Below are 20849 nucleotides of genomic sequence, written 5' to 3'. Positions count from 1 at the left end.
CGCGGCCCCGCCCGGCCCTGCCCGCCTCAGCCGGCTGGGAGGGGGAGCAGGGGAGGGGAGAGGAGGGGGAGCAGAGGAGGGGGAAGCAGAGGAGGGGGAAGAAGGGGAGGGGGAAGTAAGGGGGGAGGGGACGGAGAGAGGGAAGGGAGGAGGGAGCAAGGGCCGGGGAGAAGGAGCGGTGACGGACCGCGCGCCCAGGGGGACGGGGAGGCTGCGCTGGGCCCCGGGCAGGGGTAAAGTTTCCTTGTCCTCCCGGGGTTCCAGACGTGCCTGAGTCAGGGATGGGGACCCCGGGGTCACTGCGTGTGACTGGGGGGTCCCGGAGCGGGTCTGACCTCCCTCCCCACATCTCCAGCCTGGGCGCCCGCTGCCTGCCTGGAGGGGTGGGGGCGCGTCTAGGGGATCCGGCGCAAGGAGAGGCGCCCCTAGCACATCTGGGTTACTCCATCGCGCCAGCCCGTGTCTGCAGCCTGAAAATCTCGGGTCTTGTTCTCCCGCTAGCCGTTCAGGACTCTCTCCGCCTGCAGCCCCCGCCTCCCCGGTACCTCCGCCAGGACCCAAGAGGCGTCCAGAGGGGAGCCCAGGCCCCGCGACCGCCTTCTGGTGAGGAAGATCCCCTCCCCCTCAAGGTCCAGCCTGGGCTCAGGGTCTGTCGGCCCCCACCCCTTGCGTGGCCTGCGAGCCCCGTGGACTGCGTGGCATGAAGTCACGCCCCCATCCCCCCTGCAGTGGGTGAGGGCGTGTAACAGAGCGTCTCCCCGGCCGGGTGCTTGGAGAGCAGACCCGAGGCGCCCCTGGCCTGGCATTGAACAATACGGGTCGCCCCCAGAGGTGGCGCATGGTCCCCAGGGAAGGGCCCCGCCCTCAGGTGGGTGGCGAGGTGGCCGCCCACAGAGTGGCAGGTGCGTTGGAGGAGGGGCGCCTTGTGCGGCTGAACTTCATGTGCAGGAGGAGAGGGCACTGGCTCTGCAGAAACATCAGACCCGGCCATCCCTGCAGCCGCGCCCCTGGCCCAGCCTCAGGCTCTGCCGCTGGGACACAGCCCCGGAAAACGGAGACTTCCGTCGTCGGTAATGGAGGGCAGAGCAGAAGGGGCTGGAGAGGTCCCGAGACCCTCCGCTTTCACGCCCCTCCCTCCAAGGCTGCAGGTCGGGCGACGGAGCTGTCAGTCAGGAGTCCCCTGGAGCAACCCCCACTCCGGTACAGGCCTCTGGAGCCTTACAGCTCCCTTCCTATCGACTCTCCCATCTCCTCTGTCCCCACCCCCCACCTTCCTTCTCCTCCCCCCAGCTTCTCTGAGCAGCCACTGCTCCTGCCCACCTGCCTCTCCCCTCTCTGCCCACCTCTCCTACACTCCCGATTCCAGGCTGAGCTCATGGCTCCTCATACACCTGCTCTGGGATGGGCAGGAGCTCCTCCTCACTGGCCGGAGCTGTCTGTCTGCTCTGTGGGCAGTGCCTGCAATTAGAGCTTTCAGAATGCACAGCTGCTGCGCAGTGGCCGGTCCCGCGGCAACACCTGGCCTGCTTCTGTGGCCCTCCCAGTGCTGCTGGCCCAAGCGAGCTGGATGCAGGGACCCCCTGCACTTCCACGGCCCCCTCAAGGTGGGCTCTTAAGAGATAATGCAGGTGCAGAGAGGTTAAGCAGCTTGCTGAAGCTCACACAGCAGTACTGGGATTCCAACCCAAGCCATCTGGCTTTAGGGTCTGCATCCCGGCCTCCTGCTGGCCTCAGGTGTAGTTTTGGGCTGAGGTGCCCTTACTGGGACAGATCCCAGGTCTGCTTTCCTGCAGTCTTTCCTGGAGCCACCGGTCTCCACCACTCACCCTGCTGACGGCTCTCCCTCAGACTACCCTGCAGATCCAACCCTCAATGGTTTCAAGGTCCTGTTTCCCTAGGCAGACTGAAGTCCCCCAAGGAAGGATTCCCTCTCTTCCTCCTCCTCTCCTTGCTCTCCCCAAGCCCCTGGGCAGTGCAAGACCCTGGTCCTTCTGGTCTACATGAAGCCCCTCCATGGGCAAGTTCTGTGCCAGGAACTAGAAGGTTCCAAGCTGGATGGAGATTTGGGCTGAGCAAGCAGCTGGTAAACACAGGGAGGGGAGAAGAGCAAAGTCCCCCTGAGGCCCCGTGAGGGCAGCCTGCTGACCTCTGACCCACTCACAAAACCCCACCCCCGCTCCCTGCGGCACAGCCCACGAGGCTCCCTGCTCAGGAAGGGGACGGAGAGGTGGCAAGGCTGGTGGCTCCTGCCCAGGATAGAGCAGCCTGTGCCCTTTGGTTCAGGCCCCACCTTGGTGAGAAACCCCTGCCTGTGGTGTCGCAGAACAAATGCCATTGGCAGAGCTGATTCCACATTCTTTTGTTGGTGGAGAGGCCAGCCACGCCGCGGTCCCGGCTGGAGTCCCTGTGAAACGGGGTTATCGTTTCTCTGACTTGGCAGCTGGTCGAAACGGGGCTCATCTGCTGCTGATAAAGTGATGTCCGCCTCGTGGGTTCCACGCCCACACCCTGTGCCCCACCCTCCCGTGGCAAACCAAAGACCCCTTTGGGAAGAGGATGTCCCTGCTCCTGCGCTTGGGCTCATGGTTTCGCCCTGGACTTGCTAAAATTGAGGCCTCCTGCAGAGGTTATCTGGGGTCAGAGCAGGGGAAGGGGCGTGTGGTGAGCTGGGTGAATCCCTGAAGGGCAGCCTGAGGGCCACGGGCGTCCACTCAGCTGAGCACAGAGGAGTTTGTTTAACTCCAGATTCTGGAGCCTCACCCTCAGACATGGTTCAGTCTGGGGTGAGGCCTCCACATCTGTGGCTTCCACCAGCCATTGCTGGGCAGCTCTGATGCAGGCAGCCTCAGGGTGCCCCGAGAAATGTCGGCTTAGAGCCACTTGACGCAGGGCTGATGCAGAGGGTCAGTGTCCCCCATCCCAGCCAGGGCTCAGCCTGAGCCTGGTGTCCTGGCCTGGGGCAGGGGCTGGAATTTGCCCCGCGTTGGTGCAGGGGAAGAGGCCATGGGCCTCTCGGCAGGAACCTGGCAGAGGCTGTGAGGTTAAGCCAGCTTTGCCTTTCTGTCTCCTGCTCACTTTTCTAACAAAACAGGCCTAGGCTTCCACAGGGTCCAGCGGTCTCAAGCCTGTGGCTCTCCCTGGTGGATTCCCGCAGGTGAGTTCACTCTGAGAACTCAGCCAGGGCCAGCAGGCCTGTCTCTCCCGGAGCCAGGGGCCAGGCCAGGTCAGCTGGATGTCCAAGGCTCTGGCGACACAGCCCTGCGGCCAAGTGCGCACGCTCACACGCATCTGTCCAACCTCGCCCGCTTCCCCTTTGGATTTGCTAATACAGCAAGATTAATCGGGTCTAACTCATTAATTTGCACAGCCCCTCCCTTCCACCTGTGCCCGCTGGAGAGCGCTGGTTGTGGGAACCCAGTAATCACCGAGGCTGAATTAGATTCCGACTCTGCGTCCTGGCCCTTGCCTCTGCTGCTCCTGAAATTTCTGCTGCAAGGGAAACAAAAGCTCTGGGTTCAAAGTCCAGTGAGACCAGATTTGGGGGCACAGTTCTTCCTTGGCCTGAGTCGCCCTAGGGGACTTGCGGGTGGGTTTGGGGACACAGCCAGGTCCTTGCAGACACCAGCCCCCCTACCCCCACCCATGTCACCACCAACTCCAGGCTGTCACTGGCTACGGTGCAAAGCAGCTGCCCCGGGAGGACGGCTCTGGGGGTGGTTTTTCTCCCTCCCTCACTGCCCTCCACCTGCCCATGGTAACCAAGGGTTTGTAGTAAAGGTGAGAGCATTGAGGGGCACCAGCTGAGCCTGAGCTGCACCCGAGGAGATGGCTGCGGGAGGCAGAAGGCACCACACTGTGGGCTTAGCCCGTGGACGGGGGGCTCTGCCTGTGCTCCCATCACCCCCGAGGACTCAGGACCTGGGCTCAGGACCAAAACCCTCTGTGGGGCCAAGTCACTCGCACCCCATGTGTGAGGCCTGAGCACGACACCACGCTTTGCTGGTCACCTGAGTCTGGCCTGCGTCCCTCCCACCCTGTTCCTCTGAGGCGGGAAAACGACGAGGCCACACTAGTGAGCAGCCACGTCGGCCCCCAGGCCACCTGCCCCTTCACAGACATGAGTAACCCATAAATGAGAGTGGCCTCCTGGAGCCTCACCAGAGCCCAGGTGCTCCCGCAGGCTCGGCTCCCTGCCCCCGGCTGTGCTCCCAGCTCCCTGCCCTCCCTACCCTCTCCTGGTGCTCCCTGCCCTCCCTACCCTCTCCTGGTGCTCCCTGCCCTCCCTACCTTCTCCTGGTGCTCTGCCCTGCAGGGAACAGACAGTGCTTTTCCTCCGGCTGAGAGAGGAGCTCTTGGAGCCCTGTCTGTCCATTTTACTCAGCCCAGGTTTTGAAGACCGTTAAGTGTAGGAGAAACATGGGAACTGGGCCCAGATTGCCAAAGGTGCAACGCGTTCTCCTCACGCCTCCTCTTTCCCCACCTGCAGCTGCTTTCATCCTGGGCCCTGGCTAGAGCTGCGTTTGCTGAAAAGCTGTAGGGCACAGCTGCTGGGGTGATAGTGGGAGACGGAAAGGTTGGTTGAGAGGCCTGATTCCTTCCAAGCATCACAACCTGAAAATCACCAAAGGTTTTCCTTGTTGAGAAGGAGTGAATGGCAGCACCGGAAGCCAAGGCCCCTCCCCACCAAGACGCCAGCAGCTGATCCCCACCTTCCCAACCAAAGCCACGAAGCAGAGGCTGAGCCGAGCCAAGGTCAGGGCCTGGGGCCACGGTGGATTTCCTCCCGTGGGGACGTCCTTAACGTCCGCAGCTCGGGCCTGAGGGTCTGCCACCGGACCCAGCAGCTGCCACAGGTGTCCTGGCTCGCCGGGTGTCTCTGGCTCAGGGCCGGGGCTGTCTGCAACTCCCCTCTCCCCTGAGCCCTCTGAGTGGGGTTCCCCAAGCTCCGAGGGGCTCCCGCCACACCTGGGCTTCCTGGGGGCTCTTTGTAGACAGTGACTGATCTCCCATTGGCTCCAGTTTCGTGGCTGTGTTTCTGCCCCTCCCTCCACACTCCCTGCCTCTCTGCTGAGTAGCTAATTCACTCCAAGCACGCTCCAGAGGAAGCCTCCAGCCTCGCAGTGGAACTGCAGCCATGCATGAGAATGATCCGGCACCCAGGTCTGCCTCCAAGTCCCGCTGATGGCCCAGAGACCGTGCAGTGGGAAGGTTGGCAGCGAGCTGAGGGTTGGAACTCTGGCTGCGCCCCTGCTGCCAGGGTACCTCAGGCAAGTCATCTTGTTCTCTGAGCCTTAGTTTCCTCAGCTGTGGGGACGGTTCCAGCCCTGAGTCACTGGACCGTTGTGAGGATGGAGATGAGGTCATGCAGGCTCCTGGGTCCTCACTGGAGCCATCCAGCAGTTATTCTTCTGCACTCTCAGGGGAGCCCTTGCCAGCATCTGAGGGTCACGGTTCAGTGGCTTCAGGGTCTGGACAGGGCCGGAGGCCAGGCCCAATGTGGTGCAGCCAGGGGAGAGGGCAGGCCCTGGGGGCCGTGGGCCATCGGCTCACAGCCACACCAGGGGCCAGGAATCCCACTCAGGGCTCAGCCCTAGGCTCCCCCCAGCACCCCCTCCCAATCCAGAGGACACTTCCAGCCCTGAGCAGTGGGCTCTGGGCAAGCGTCTGGAGAGGGAGTGCTTCTCGGCTCTTTGTGAGGAATTTCGTCCTGACAGGTCACTGGCACAGAAAAGCCCTTTGTCCCAGCCAGCTGGCTGCCTGCTAATGATGTCCAGCCTGCACCCTTCCAAGGCCACCTCTGAGTCCAGAAAGGATGGAGCTGGCTCCTGCCTGGGAGGCACAAGGGCCACAGTTTCGCTGGGGTCGGGGTGGGGAGGGTGGGTGAAGGCTCCGAACACCTCTGCACGTTGCCCCGGAGCTGCGGACGGAGCTCAGGTGGCCGCCAAGACTTGCTGTAGATCCGGTGACCCCTCCAAGGAGAGTGCTGAGTCCTGGAAAATTCTCTTCCTCCTCCTCCACCTCCCTGTCACCTTGCCCTCTCCTGTGTTCCCCAACCAGGACCCCAGTAGAGAGGAGACCCCTGCCGTTGTGGATGTGGCTTTCCCCAGTGCCCACGAGACCCCTGGGGCCTGGCCCCTCTGGGCCCATGGAAGCTCCCATGAGTTTCTCATGCACGGTGAGGGCCTCACACCCTGCCCTCTGGCTGCCCCTCCTCCCTAGGGCATGTACCCAGCGCCCATCTCAGCCTCCCCAGGCATATCAGGGCCCCCACTTTCTGGGGTATGTGTGAGCCACGGGACCCCGAGTCAGGAGATCCATGCCTAAGCCTGATTCTGCCCCCTCCAGGTTCGGGACCCTGGGCAAGTCCTCCCACCCGTCTTAGCCCAGCCTCCCCACCCATAAAATCGGGGCTACTTGTCCTGGCTCTGAGGCTTTTCGAGCAGGCCTGTCTCTAACTGAGGGAGGGTGCTGCAAACTCCAGAAGGCCCCGTCCCAGGGAACACTGGGGGGAACCGTCAGAGAAGCGACCCCTGGACCAGAGCCCTGAGTGGGCTTTCTTCCCCTCCCCACCCTGCTGAGACCACCCAAACCTTGTTAAGATCAAAGGTTCCCCGGGGAGCCACACAGCCATGCTGGACACTCCCGGCCAGACCTTCTAGACCAATTCCTGGGGACCCACGTCCCACAAACACCAGCTGGAAAAGGCAGCAACATGGGGTCTCCCTCCCCCTCAGCCAAAGTGAACTGTCAGCAGGTGTCTCCCCGCTGCTGAGAAGGAGCCAAGGGACCAGGATGGCTGCTGGCTCCTGCAAGTGGAGAGGGTCTCCCTGGAGCCTGAACTGGCTGAGGTCACAGCAGGTGAGGAAGCTCTGGACAGTCCCGGCATCTCCACCAAAGTCAGCAGAATGGCTGCAGGCCCAGAGGCACAAAGCACAGATCATTTTCCTGTGTGTGTATGTGGGATGTGTGTGTGCATGAGATGTGTGTGTGCATGAGATGTGTGCACAGTGTGTGTGTGCATGAGATGTGTGTGTACAGGGTGTGGGTGCACCAGGCTTGTAGATGCATGCACAGGGTGCGTGTGCACACGTGTGTGTGCATGGACTGTGTTTCATGAGATGTATGTGTATACAGGGTGTGTGTGTGCATGTGGTACATGTTTGAGATGTGCCCTGTGTGTGCACGCACAGTATGTGTGTGTGCAGTGTGTATGTGTGCATGGAGTGTGTGTACACAGGGCTTGTATATGCACAAACACGGTGTGTGCACAGGAGCATTTTTTCACAGGCATGAGTGTGACAGTCACCTGCTGACGGGTGGCCTCACTCCTGCCCTCTGTCCCAGAGCCCGGCCCCAGGGCCTCTGCTCATTTACCCCAACATCCCCTGCCCAGCTCTTCTGCCTGGGAGGGTCTCGTGCAGAGGGGTGTGGCCCACATGTTGGCAGCCTCAGTCTCTCCGTGTTGTTTTCCCTGGATCTGGGGGTGGGGACCCCCATAGCACTGCCTTTTTCAGCCTGTAGTTATGGGATCTCAGGTCCCCAGGCCCAGGGGCTAATTTCAGAGGGCGAGGCTTCCTTTGCCAGGCAGTTGAATTTTCACATCAGCAAATTCCTCTGAAAGTCGGGGCAGAGGGTCGGCTTTATCCCCACAGCCGCTAGGGGTCCTTGGGCATCCTCAAGCTCTGCCTCCCAGCACCGGCTGCCGCAGACTCCTGAGGCCGCTTGGGGAACTCGCAGCCTGCAACTCGGGCACCTTTCATAATGTCGGGAAAGCAGGGCGCTGCTGTCACGCTTGGCCAAGTGCAGGACACCTGAATGCCTGGTGCCAGGCCCACCCTCCCGCAGCAGCGTCGGTGCCAAGTCTGGGACCCTGCCTGCCTGCTGAGTTCTCCAGGAGCTCAGTTCTTCCTCCACTCAGTGCCTCCTCCCACCTGTCCCTCCTCAGCCCTGCCCTCCCCAGCACTCAAGGCAAGAACAGGACCACACCTCAGTCAACCCCTCCTCATTCCCAGCCCCACCCACCCTCCTGGCCTGGTGTGGGGCCAGCACTGCCACAAGTGTGCCCCATGCCAGAGTCTCCTCATGCCCTGGCCCCAGCTGGGGGCCCACAGCAAGCCCCCCCAGCCTGGTCTCCTTCCTTACAGGAAGGGGACACTGGACACTTGACCCCCTACAGGGAGCCCAGAGCCAGGCCTGGGTGAAGGTGTCTTTGGGAGGAGGCGGAGGAGTGTATCGATTGGGACCCAGATGGACAGGTCCCTGTGAGCCGGCACAGGTCCTTGGTGGGTGAGTGCCAGGTTGCCCTCACGGGGACTTTGCACTCTGAGCAGGAGGGACAGCTCAGGTGCCGCCCGCCTTGGGTTTCTGGGCATAGCTTTGGAGGGCAGGGGTCGTTTGCAGCATGGAGCCCTTGTCAGCTTCCAGCATGTTCTAGCATTTGTCATGCCAGATGGATTGTCGCCAGCGTCTGGGGTGACATTATTATTCTGTTACTCCCATGATGACAGAGCCAAGGGCTGGGGAGAGGGACCCAGTTCAGCCTGACCGAGCCCAGGGCCCTTCTCCTTCCTCCACCATCACAGCTTCTTGACACCCCATTCCCCAAACCCGGGACCCCAATGCCCGGGGACTCGGGCTGCCCCCGCCTCAGCCCCAGGAGATGAGCCCTGTCCTCCCCAGCCGTGCCGGAGGGTTCTGTCAACCAGCGCTGCTTCCTTATCAACAAGGACATGTCTACAAATAGCTCATCACGTCTCCAATCCAGAAGTGCTGTGTCGTTTCAAAAATGAGCAGAGCCAATGCAGCCGCCAGCCCAGCCACGGCTACCTGGGCAAGGCTGCCGGTTCATGAATATTCACGGCTCCGATGGCTCCGCGAGCCTCCTCACCATCGGGAATTAAACCAACGAGCTTCCCCTCACAGGCTGCACTCACTGACTTTCAGCTCCTCTCCAAATCGTTCTCTTCCTCGCAGCAGATGGGGACGTGGGGCGGCCTCGACCCTCCTCTGTGCCTGGGCTGTTGTGGCACCAGCACCTTTGCCCCAGTTCCCCATCTCTTAGGCGCTTGACACGTGTCTGCCCCGTTCTCAGGGAGGCCTGGACCCTGTCCCAGCCCTGGTGGGGATAATTACCCCGATGTTCGTTTGCAGCGTTTAATTTGCTTCCTCCGTGCTGGAAGCCCACGTTTGGCGATGTGTGTGTTAGGATGGCCACGTGTCCTTCCCCCATCAGCGACAGGATCTGGGGAGGCCAGGGAGGCTCCTCATTACGCTCCCAGCACCAAGCCCAATCACAGACGTTGCACATGGAGGCACCAGACCCTGCCTGTGGGGAGAGTGGCTGCCAGCTGGGGCACCCGGACGTCCCTGCGTGCCCTGTGCTGGCGCAAGGCAGCTCTTCTGTGCTTCCGTGGTGCCTGCGGTGAGGCTGCCTGGGACGCCCCCTGTAGATGCTGCCTCCAGGGTCTGCTGCAAGGAACGGGGAGAACGGGCTTGTGGTGCTGGGGCCTTGTGTGAGGTGGGATGCTGCAGACCGGAAGAGTGGGTGGCCTGGAGCTGCTCTGTCTCCAAGCACTGACCACAGCCCGCCTCTGCGTAGGTCCAGGAGAAGTGGCAGGGCTGGGTGCCACCACCTGTGAGCCCCTGAACCTCCCCAGGCTGCCAGATCTCACTTCAGAGTGGCCCTGGGCTGCAACGGAGGGGCCTGGGCATGGCCTCAGGTCAGTTCAGGTGAAGACTCTATTCCTGGCTCAGGAAAGCCACCAGGACAGGTGAGCCCCGCAGCACCTGGTGCAGTGAGGCTTTGAGTCCCGTGAGAACAAGGACAGGACACCGGGGCTGCCACCGGTCACAGAGACCCTGCGTCGACACCCTCGTTTTGAGGTGCAGAAACCAAAGTTGAGACCTGGCCACGCAGCAGGTCTGCAGGGACCTCAGAGCCCAGGGCCACTGTGCTGTCCCCAGTCCCATTAAATGCCCAGGGCCACTGTGCTGTCCCCAGTCTCATTAAGTGCAGTAAACGTCTTCTGGGCATGCCACCAGCCCCACAGAAAACCAAAGCAAAGCAGATTCACAGCTCCCGCATCCCGGAGCTCAGGCCCAGGAGGGTCTCTGGAAAGGATGGGGCAACTGGAATACTGTCCTAGTCCCGTCTCAGCCCCAGGGCACCGCAGGGGTCTCTCTTGCAGGTGTGTGGTTGGTTTTAGAAGATGCTGAGCCCCTCCTTGCGCACTCGTCCCCACCTGCCTGGCCCTGGCACACCTGGCTGCTTCTCATTCGGGCCTTGAATGAAAGGCCCCCTTCCCAAGAGTCCTCCCTGACCCCCCTCTCACAGGAAGGGTCTCTCCTCTTCCCCGCCATGGAGAGTGTTGGTCAATTCTCTCTCCCCAGCCAACCGCGGGGCCCAGGAGGGCTGCACCTGCCTTGGCCATCCCAGACCCACCACCCAGGGCAGAGCCTCGGGCATGGTTGAAGGCGGGAAGGGCTGAAGATGAGGGTGGGTGGTGAGAAAAAGCCTCTGGACGGCAGGGATTTAGACATGGTTCCAAGTATGGACGCGGGGAACAGCTGGGGGCCATGGGCCCCTGCAGGCCTGACAGAGGAACCCACGGGACTGACTTTTCCTACAGAAAATCCTGTGCAGGGAGATCAAATCCCGGCATCCCAGAGGGAAGCCCCGTGCCGGCTGTGAGCTGCCCACAGCTGCCTGACCCCAGTCTTCTCCAGTGAAGTGGCTCTGAGAGGTTTTGTGGTCAGTATCATTTCTGTGTTTGATTTTAGTGCCTGGTCTGGATGGCAAGCAGGAAGAGCTCAGAGCTTCCTCCAGTGTCTCGGGGTGCAGCTGGGAGGAGCTGCCTCGCCCCTGCCTCTGCCTCGCCCCTGCCTCTGCCTCGCCCCTGCCTCGCCCCTGCCTCTGCCTCGCCCCTGCCCCACCGCCTGGCTCTCACCTGCAGCCTGAGAGGAGTCCAGGCCTGGGCTCTCGAGTCTCTCTCTGGCCCACGGGAGGGGCACACCTGGGTCCCCCCCAGCACCACTGGAAGAGCCTGTTCAGAGACGCAGGCCATCGCCCCTGCTCCTGCTGGAACGTGCAACCCAGAGGCCCTACAAGCACCTCATGCTGCCTCCCTCTTTGTGATCCCCCAGCCCAGCCCTCAGTTAACTGAGTCCCTGCCTGGTAAACGTGCAGCAACACGGCCACAGCAGGCTCGGCCCAGCCCCGGCGCCTCCCCGGGTTCTGGTGCTCAGGCAGTTTCCTTCACCTACGTAAGCCCCGACTTTCTCATCTGTAGAGTGGGACGAACGACACCCAGTGCTCGGCGTGATATCAGAAGAGCCCAAGACAGTGGAGGGCTCAGCACAGAAGACCCGTCCATCCGCAGAATCGCACCGAGAGCAGCTCCTTCAAGGGAGCCCGGGACGCCCCGGGAAGCCACCCTCAGTGACCGGCCCCAGCCGAGGGCCGAACGGGCCAGGGGCTCGGCCGGGGGAACCCCGGGGCTGAACGGGCCGGGGGCTTGGCCGGGGGAACCCCAGGGCTGAACGGGCCGGGGACTCGGCCGGGAGAACCCCAGGGCTGAAGGAGCTGGGGGCTTGGCTGGGGAACCCCAGGGCTGAACGGGCCGGGCTGGACTGAGGGACACTGCCGGGGGCTCGGTCAGGGAGAACCCCAGGGCTGAACGGGCCAGGGGCTCGGCCAGGGAGAACCCCAGGGCTGAACGGGCCGGGGGCTTGGTCAGGGGGAGAACCCCAGAGCTGAAGGTCAAGGCCACTGCAAGGCCCCGGGCTCAGGGGAGAGTGGGGACACAGGACCCATCCTCCTCATCTCAGGCTGGTCCTTTTCCCTCCCATGTGGGGGCACCATTGCCAGGCCAATGCCAGTCACTCTGTGATGACCAGGTTGGAGAAAAGCTGAGAACCCCAAGTACTGGACAAATCCAGAGTCTCGTGTCTTCAAACCAGAGGACGTGAAAAGCTAAGTCAAGAGGTCGGCTTCTTCCACGAGTCCCCACGCTGGGCATTGCCTGGAAGTGAGAGCCTGATGGATTGTCAGGCCACATACCTGAGGGGAAGGGAGCGGTCGGGGCAATGCCCTGGGCAGGGCGCTGGCTCGGGATGGAGGGAGGAGGGTCTCAGAGTGGCAGGCTTAGGCAGACAGCTCACTCATCCCCGCCTCCAGCGCCCTCGGCCCCTCCACATCAATCTTCCGGTTCATGAACCTCCTCCACGCTGGGAGGTGGAGGCCGGGGAAACCACTAATTAAGGTTGCCGCACTTCGGCTTCCTGCTTAGTTAGCTGGAACAGCCCCAGTGCCCGCAGGGGCTCTTTTCTGTCTCCCACAGAGACGCCCAGGAGGCTGAGCCAGGCAGTGCCCATGGGTGGGTCCTGTGTCTCCTGCGGGTTCCACAGGCTTGGGCGGCGTTCCACCTCCAGCCGGCCTGATGGGGCAGAGACACTTCCCCTCAAAGAGATGCACGGTTTTAATAGGCTCTCTGTGCCCAAGCCGAACTGGCTGGATGCAACCTCTAGGGAGGAGGTGGGCAGGTGGGAGGCAGTCAGGGCCCCCCCCCACTCCCTGCGCCCCTAGAGACAGTGCCCAGCGTCTCACCAGAGGTGCCATCTCAGCAGCACGTGACAAAGGCATAAGGTTACGGCTTCCCTGGCCCCCAGGATGCGTCCCAGGGTTGGGCAGGGCTCACCCTCACCAGGGTTTAGGACATACCTGGTGTCCACTCTGGAGTCAGCTGACCTGGCCCAGCCCCGAGGTCTCTCCTCCACCTGTCTGGCTCCAGGACAGTCGCAAGCCGCTGTGTTGGGTGGCGTTTCTAACCTTGTTCTATCCACAGAACTCGTTTTCAAAAGAAAGTTTACATGACAGAACAAGAAAGTTTACGTGACAGAACAAGAAAGTTTACGTGACAGAACAAGAAAGTTTACGTGACAGAACTATTCAGAAGAAGGAAGAAGCAGAGGCCTTAGCTGAGGTTTTGGTGGTGCCGAGTCAGATCCACCGGCCTGAACTCCACCACACCGTACCCCTTCAGCCCTGCACCCCTTCAGCCCTGTACCCCTTCAGCCCTGCACCCCTTCACCCTTGCACCCCTTCACCCCTGCACCCCTTCAGCCCTGTACCCCTTCAGCCCTGCACCCCTTCAGCCCTGTACCCCTTCAGCCCTGCACCCCACCACCCCTGTACCCCACCACCCCTGCACCCCTTCAGCCCTGCACCCCACCAGCCCTGCACCCTATCAGTTCTGTACCCCACCAGCCCTGCACCCCACCCCCCACCAGCTCTGCACCCAACAATCCCTGAACCCCAGCAGCCCTGTATCCCACAAGCACTGTACCCCAATCCCTACCACCTCTGTACCCCCAGCTGGCCCTATGCTGCTACCTCCCTTGCACCCCCACCAACCCTGACCCCCATCACTCCTGTATCCTCCAGTCAGCCCTGTAACCCACCCCCACACTCCCCACCAGCCCCGTACCCCCACCAGCCCCGTGCCCCCACCAGCCCCGCACTCCAGCCCCAGCTCCCTGTGCAGACTCCGAGGCATTTCCCAGGAACCCAGGATTCCAGGAAGCACCGTTCAGAAACTACCTGGTCTGCTTGTGTCTGTAACTCAGATCTTGTGTCAACTTTCTCAGCAATAAGTGATACTCACTTTGGGGGAGAAGCTACTCCCAGGTTCACTGATTTTTCTCTTTGTACACTTTTCTTTTAATGAATTTTTAATTCCATAGGTAAAACACAAATAGGTTTTCCTTAGAAAAGAGTTCAAAGCAGCCAGACAAAGGGAACTTCCCATGACGGCTGCCCAGTACCCGCTGTGGAGGAAGCGGGGGGTGGGGGGAGGGCAGGCGTGCCCCTCCCTCTTCACTGCTTTCCCACAGCGGGGTGTGGGGTAGGGGTGTCGAGGTCGGGGGGAGCCCAGGAGCAGAGGTATGAGGCGCAGGTCCCCACCCTGAGAGTACACAAGGGCCTCTGTGGGAGCTGCTGACCTTTGCGGGCTCGTTGGCCACCAGCTTGGGTCAGCAGTCTGGGCAGAGGCCACACAACCTGGGCCCCTCGGGACAGGTTCCCTGGAAGAGAGGTTCCTGTTTTCACCCTTGACACACGGTTCAGAGGCCAAGCAAACCAAGTGTCTGTGGCAGGTGGGTCGGCAGCTCACATCCAGGGCCCCCTGCCTAGGCTCGGTGCCAAGGCCTCTGGGAGACCCCTCTTTATGCAGCCCTCAGGGTCACGGTCTGCAGGCTCTCAGGCATCTGCTCTGAGGACACCTCAACCCAGGGCTGCCAGGGGCGCAGCTCTGCCCCCGGCCACTCTGGTTGAAGGGCCGCCGTGGAGCTGTGCCAGGGAAAGCCCCTCCCTGTGGGTCTCCCCGACCTGGGTGGGCTGGCGAGTGGCTTTGCCTGGGAGAAATAAAGGCTCTGGGTGTAGACACAGCAGAGGAACTGGTGGGCCCACCAGAGAGCCCCCGGGCGACTGCCGGGACCGAGGACCTGGGTTTCCCCATGATCCCTCCTTGGGGGGTGGGGGCAGAGGGAGCCCCCATTCAGCTATCTGGGGAGCTCAGTTCTTTGGCCCTTGGCCTGGGCTGAGAGCCAGGGGCACCCAGGCCCCTCCAGCTCGGAGCTGCGCCGGGGAGGGGTGTCTGGAGGGAGCGTCAGCAGCCAGTCATGGTAGCGGCTTTGCCTCTGCACACCCAGACCAGGGAGAAACGGGACAGGCTTCCATCCCACGGCTGGCTTTGCCAAGACGTTTCTAAATAAATGAGCTTTGCGGGGCGGCAGGTTGATGCATCTGGAGTGTGGGGTCTCCTCCAGCTTCCGGAGCACATGCCTCCCACTGCACCACCACCTCCCTGGCTCTCTGAGGAAAATTCATTCATCTTTCAACGCCTCATCCCTGGCGAGACCATCCAGGCCCATCCCCCACCCTGAATAGCCTGTGCGTGTTTCCATAGCAACCTGCATGTGCCTCTGCCGGTCACATTTCATGAGGCCGTGAGCTCTTTGAAGGCACGGCCTTGACTTGAATCATTCACAGGGTGCAGAGTGGACAGGTGAACCGTGACCCGAAGCCAGCCTCAGGGGCAGGTGAGCCAGCCCCTCCCGTACCATTCTCTGGACCGTAGCTCATCCCCCCGCCGATTGCGTCTTACCATCATTTGACAGACAGAGGCCAAGGCCCAGAGAGAGGGGGCCCTCCCCTTCAGCAGCAGGGAAACGGGGGTCATGCTGGCCCGAGACAGCACGCCCCTCCTGAGGAGCAGCACAGGAGACAGAGCTCTGCAGACGGGGAAAGCCAGCTACCCCCCTGCACACCGGGGCAGGCTGGCCCTGCTTCTTCGGAATGAAGGCTGCACTTGCAGAAGCAGCTCAGACGTTCACCTGCTTCAAATCCCGGGCCGTCCTCTGGTCTCAAGGCCAGGAGGCAGGGCCCACTGTCTGCTCCCTCCTGCCGGATGGAGCCTGGGGAGGCTGAGGATAATGGGGGCGTGGGAAGGGCTTCTGAGCCCCCGTGCTGAGCAGCAACACCAACCCTCCGAATGCCGGTGAGAATTCCGGAGCAGCTGGTTGACTCCGTCTGGCAGGCGTTTCCCTCCCAACAGCAAGGCAGCCCGGGCTTCCAGTGTCTACCTTGTAAATATCTAGGGCATTGCAGGGAAGCTGAGCTGGCACTGGGCGAGCCAACATCAGCTAAGGGTCAGCCCCAGGGCCGGGGGTGTGATGGCATAGCTGTGGCCCAGCCTGGGGAGCTTCTGTGGCTGCTGAGTGCCTCGCAGTGTGGCAATTGAAAAAGCCTCCTCCCTCGGCATCGAGCTGCTCCTCCCCGGAGGCATCTGAACAACTAGTATTATTTCAGATACACACAGGCACTCTGTTTCAATTTTTGATAGTAAAACCATTATTTCTGATGCCCATTTCTCACCCCACAGAAATTACTGGAATTCATCTGCATTAGGAAATAAGGAACGGGGACCGGGCCGGGCCAGCCTCTGTTACCCTGTGCATTAATTAATCCATTCATTCATTCTTCATCAAACTGTCACTCCTCTCCCACCATCTTCCAGCCAACACTTGGCAAAGTGCAACGGGGAGAGCCGTGCCATGAGGACGTCTTCTTGGTGGGCTGTGGGGTCGCGGGGCTCTGACCCGAAGCTGCACGCTTGCAGGAGTGGAAGTAGGCTGTTAGGAGCTGAAGTCAGGGGGCCCTGCTCAATGCCGGGTCTTCCCCAAGCGACAGGGGGTCTTACTCAACGCGGGGCCTTCCCCAAGCGACAGAGCTATCCAAGGTGCTGACCTCACCTGCTCCCCAGGATGAGCAGCTCCAAGGGTCACCCAGGGAAAAGAGCAGGAGAGAGTCTGAGGTGGAAGACGCTGAGTGTGGCAAAAGGGGTGCATGCACACAAAACAGCAACTCCAGCCTCCCAACACCACCCTCCGCCTTGTGCTCCAGGGCCCTCCATTCACCCGCGCTGTGTGGTACCCTCCTTCAGGGTCATGCCTGTGCTGTGCTGTGTCCACACTGCAGTTTGCTCACAGCTGGCCCTCCATACAGATCTCCTGGTGGATACCCTGTGTTATTCCAGCTCCAATTTTCAGAGAAAAGGAGGGGCCTTTCTTCAACTGCTCAAAAATCAGAGCTCAAGCCCACAGGTGCAGCGTCCCCTCAGGCTCCTTCTGCATTTTTTCCATGACCTGTTCCCTTGATTGTGTTGGAGGCAGGGGGAGGTAGGAGGCCGGCATGTAACTAGGCTGGAATACCCAACGGTGAAGGTGATAGCAGCGGCAGCCCGTCTGGAGTGGGCTGCCATGATGCTGGCTGCCATCGGGGAGGTGTAGCCGGGACTGTGCACTCTGTGGAGCTGGTGGGAGCTGGGAACAGGTGGAAGCTCCACCCACTTCTGAATTGACAGGGTGGGGGCCCAGCTGTGGCTGCAGACCCAGGCATCTCTGCACTCTCGGAGGCCCAGGAAGCCCCTGCCCCCGCTGCCTGGCCTCTGCCTGCTCCCAGTGCCTGCTCTGATTTCAGAGCAAAGCAGAGGCTGAGCCCAGGCACTGTCACAGCCCAGCCAGGTGTACTCACGCTTGCAGCAGCACTGACACACCAGCTCTGCTGCCTTGGCCCCCTTCAGACTCTGGGCACTGACAAGCATGGGAGGGAGGCTGAGGGACGCTAAGGGCAGGTCCGCGTGGGCCTGCAGGCAGCCTTCAGCACAGCCTGGGCACGGTGGGCACTGTGGATAACAGGTTAATGGTGGCAGGGGGCAGATGGGCTCCTGGGTGGAAAGGGGGGGTCCCAGTGAAGCCCCATCTTCAGGCCAGGGCTGCCAGTTCTGTGGACCAGAGTGAGAACTTGTGGTGCTTTTTCTGGGCCCACCCATGACCACCCACGGACCAATCAGCAAGCACTTCCTCCTCTGAAGCCCATAAAAACCCCAGACTCAGCCAGATTCCAGGTGACAATGGGCCACCCTGCTTGCCAAGAGGAGTGACCCGCTGCGGGCCACCTCTGAGTTGTTCAGTAAAGCTCCCCTTTGCCTGGTCACCCTCCACGTGTCCACATTCCCCTTCGCCTGGTCACCCTCCACGTGTCCACGTACCTCATTCTTCCTGGTGTGGGACAAGAACTCGGAGCCCAAACGGCAGGGATGAAAGAGCCACGACAAACAGAGTTGAAACACGTCCCCTTGCTCGCCACGCTGTGGGTGATGAGAGGGAGAGAAGAAAGGAGGAGAGAAGAGCTGCGGCCCTTCGGGGAGCCCAGACCTAGGAGCTCCCTGAGCCAGGGCTGTGACACTCTCTTTGGGGCTCTGCAGTTCCTGACACCTTCAAGCTTCCGAGCACCACTGTGTTCCCTGGTGCCAGCTGTGGAAGCCACTTGTGGGGTTCACCTGGTCCAGCCCCAGCCTCACAGGGAGCCGGCGTGTGGAGCTGTCCACCCTGCTGAAGCCGGCATGCCTGGCTATGCGTAGGGGCTGGACCCCACACCCACTCACTCACTCACCCCTCACCACTCTGTGCCCGGCTCACCCTCAGCCGGTGTGGGGCCCAGGTGGGTAGCATGAGCCAAGTCCAACCTGCCAGGCCGAGTGGGTGGAACGAGCCCAGCAGGCCCCAGCAAACCTTGGCAAAGGTGCCACCAGCCACAGAGTCTTCAGGCAGGAAAAGCGACAGCCCAAGGGTCCCGTGACAAAGGGAGAAGCCTTCCAGCAGAGGCAGCGGGGAGGCACCCAAAGGTGGAGGGCTCCCACCCTCCCACCCAAAGGCCGAGGCCTGGGTGCTGCCTCCTGTGGCGCCCTAAAAGCCCCTACGATGTGTGCCTTCTCCCAAGACGAGCCCATTCAACTGCCAAGATAAGCTCCCTCAGCCTCCTCCAGCCCCCTCAGCCTCCTCCTCCAGCCCCCTCAGCCTCCCAGACTGGCCCCTCAGCCTCCTACACCAGCCCCCTCAGCCTCCCAGACTGGCTCCCTCAGCCTCCTATACCAGCCCCCTCAGCCTCCCAGACTGGCTCCCTCAGCCTCCTATACCAGCCCCCTCAGCCTCCCAGACTGGCTCCCTCAGCCTCCTACACCAGCCCCCTCAGCCTCCCAGACTGGCTCCCTCAGCCTCCTATACCAGCCCCCTCAGCCTCCCAGACTGGCTCCCTCAGCCTCCTACACCAGCCCCCTCAGCCTCCCAGACTGGCTCCCTCAGCCTCCTATACCAGCCCCCTCAGCCTCCCAGACTGGTCTCCTACACCAGCCCCCTCGGCCTCCTAGCCCAGCCCCCTCAGCCTTCCGAACCTGCTCATTCCAACCCAGGACCAGCTCCTTCACCTCCAGGGCCCGGCTCCCCAGCCTCACAGACCCCTGGCCTCTGTGGTGTGCCCAGTGCTGCACCACAGGTAGCACTGCCTGTGCTGAAGGTCTCTACCTTCTGGGAGAAGGAGGTTAAAATAGGAGCTCATGGGAACTGAAGCCTGGTGGCTGCTTGGGTGTGAAAACCCCATTCTCACGGGTTACCCAGAGCTAGAGGCAAGGTCACGTGAGTCTGGGGGTCCCCCTCATTCCCCTGGTGTCCCCTGACTTCCATCAGAGGAGAAAGAAAAGTAGGGAGGCACAGATGTGAACTCGGGATCCAGGGTCTGCCCCTGCCCTTACGCAGAGGGCCGCTTCGGCTGGGAGAAACAGAAGGGTATGGCAGGCACCTGTCACCCACCTCGGGGCCCCTCCCAGCCCGTCCTTCACCTCCTGTGTGGCTCAGGGCCCCTGTGGCCTGCAGGCCCTTCCTCCTGCTCTCAGGCTGTGCTGGTACTGCGGCGGAACGACGCTCCTGCCTCTGTGTGTTTTCGGCTGGGGAGTTGGTGCAGGGGCTCAGTTTGTCTCCAAGGTGGCTCCTGCCTCTTCTCGGGTCAGGGCGGAGACGGAGCCTTCCCAGGCAGAAGGCAGCGTGGAGGGGGCTTCAGGAGTGTGGGGCTAACCGCTTTCCCTCCAGGGCGCCTGACCTGTCCAGAGGGACCAGGGAAGATGCGGCTCCGGGGGAGGGAACTGGGAACTGAAACGCAGGAGGTGCGGTGGCTACTCTGCAAAGCACCGCTGGGCTTGGACTCAACACTGTTTACCTGAAATCCGTTTCCAGTTCAGGAGGAAACAGACTCCGTGGCAACACGGTTTTTCCACTGGCCTCCGGATGCTCGGCTTTCCCTCTGCCAAGGGGCTCCAGTACTGCAGCTGCAGTCACGGTTCACCGCAGGCTGGAGGGAGACCCTGACCCCAGCTCCAAGCCCCAGCGCGCAGCCGGAGAGCCGGGGCCGCGGAAGCTGTCCCTGCAGCACCACCTGCTGGACGGTGCTGGAAGTGCTGCGGCACCAGCAGGGGCTGGGGGGCTGCAGCGGGCAGTGAGGACCCCGGGGTCACGGGTCAGGTTATGAACCCTGAATCTGCCATTTGGTCCTGACCATAGTCTCCTCATCTGTAAAATGGGGTCACCAGCACCCCCAGGTGTAAGGACCCGGTCCAGGTCCATTCTGGGGAGGGTGTCGATGGAGAGAGCTGGGGGTGGGGAGGTGGAAAGAGAAGATGAGAAACCAGAAAAGGGGGGACCTTCTGTCCTTCTCAAGGTGAGGGTGGTCCCTCTGGGGATCTAGACTCCTTCATGGCTGGCACAAGCCCCCAGTGGTCCTCGCCCTGCAGCCTCTGGGGTGCAGCCTCTGGGGTGGGGTGAGCTCCTCGGAGTGGCATCAGGGCAGAGGGCCTGGGCAGGACCAGGAATCTCCCCACCCATTTTACCCCCAGAGAGGTCTTAGCCAACCCGCTGATGGGCTTGCTAATCTCCCCAACCCGTGTCCATGAGGGGTTCTGAGGCCCCCTAGACCCACCTGTGAGTAAATGCTTGTGCACCCAGTGCCAGCCGGACCCAGTGCCAGTCGGACCCAGTGCCAACTGGATTCCAGTGCCAGCCGGGCCCCAGTGCCAGCCGGACCCCCTGCCGCCCCACCATCCCTGCATGGACTGTCACCGGCCCCACCCCTCCCACAAGCGGGTGTGGCCCTCCCTGGCCCAGTCCCCCTCCTTCCCTTAGGGCTGGGTTGCACCCCAGTGGGTTTCTCCTGGCCGATGGCAGCCCTGGTCCCCAGCTGCCCAGAATAGCCCTGGGAACCCTTCCTCCCGGTGCTGGCAGTGAGCAGGTGAGGGACAGGACTCAGCCCGGGGGCATCTGACTGAGAAAGCCTTCTCTCAGCTGAATTTTTTTCTTTTTTTTAGACCAAGTTCACTCTGTCACCCAGGCTGGAGTGCAGTGGTGCAATCTCAGCTCACGGCAGCCTCCATCTCTCAGGTTCAAGCGATTCTCCTGCCTCAGCCTCT

The 20849-nt window shown here is 61.9% G+C and overlaps 1 long non-coding RNA gene across 1 annotated transcript; it reads left to right on the top strand.

Annotated features, from left to right (window-relative positions):
* The first annotated feature begins 173 nt into the window (after window positions 1-173).
* On the top strand, window positions 174-10442 carry LOC103242734 (uncharacterized). Its single transcript, XR_012088896.1, has 3 exons — window positions 174-6175; window positions 6755-6858; window positions 8177-10442. It is a non-coding gene; the product is annotated as an uncharacterized lncRNA (long non-coding RNA).
* The last annotated feature ends 10407 nt before the right edge of the window (window positions 10443-20849 follow it).

This window comes from Chlorocebus sabaeus, chromosome 2 (assembly GCF_047675955.1).
Source record: "Chlorocebus sabaeus isolate Y175 chromosome 2, mChlSab1.0.hap1, whole genome shotgun sequence".
Classification (NCBI taxonomy): Eukaryota; Metazoa; Chordata; class Mammalia; order Primates; family Cercopithecidae; genus Chlorocebus; species Chlorocebus sabaeus.
Note: the sequence above shows the minus strand (reverse complement) of the source record. Positions and strands in the feature narration are given on the sequence as shown.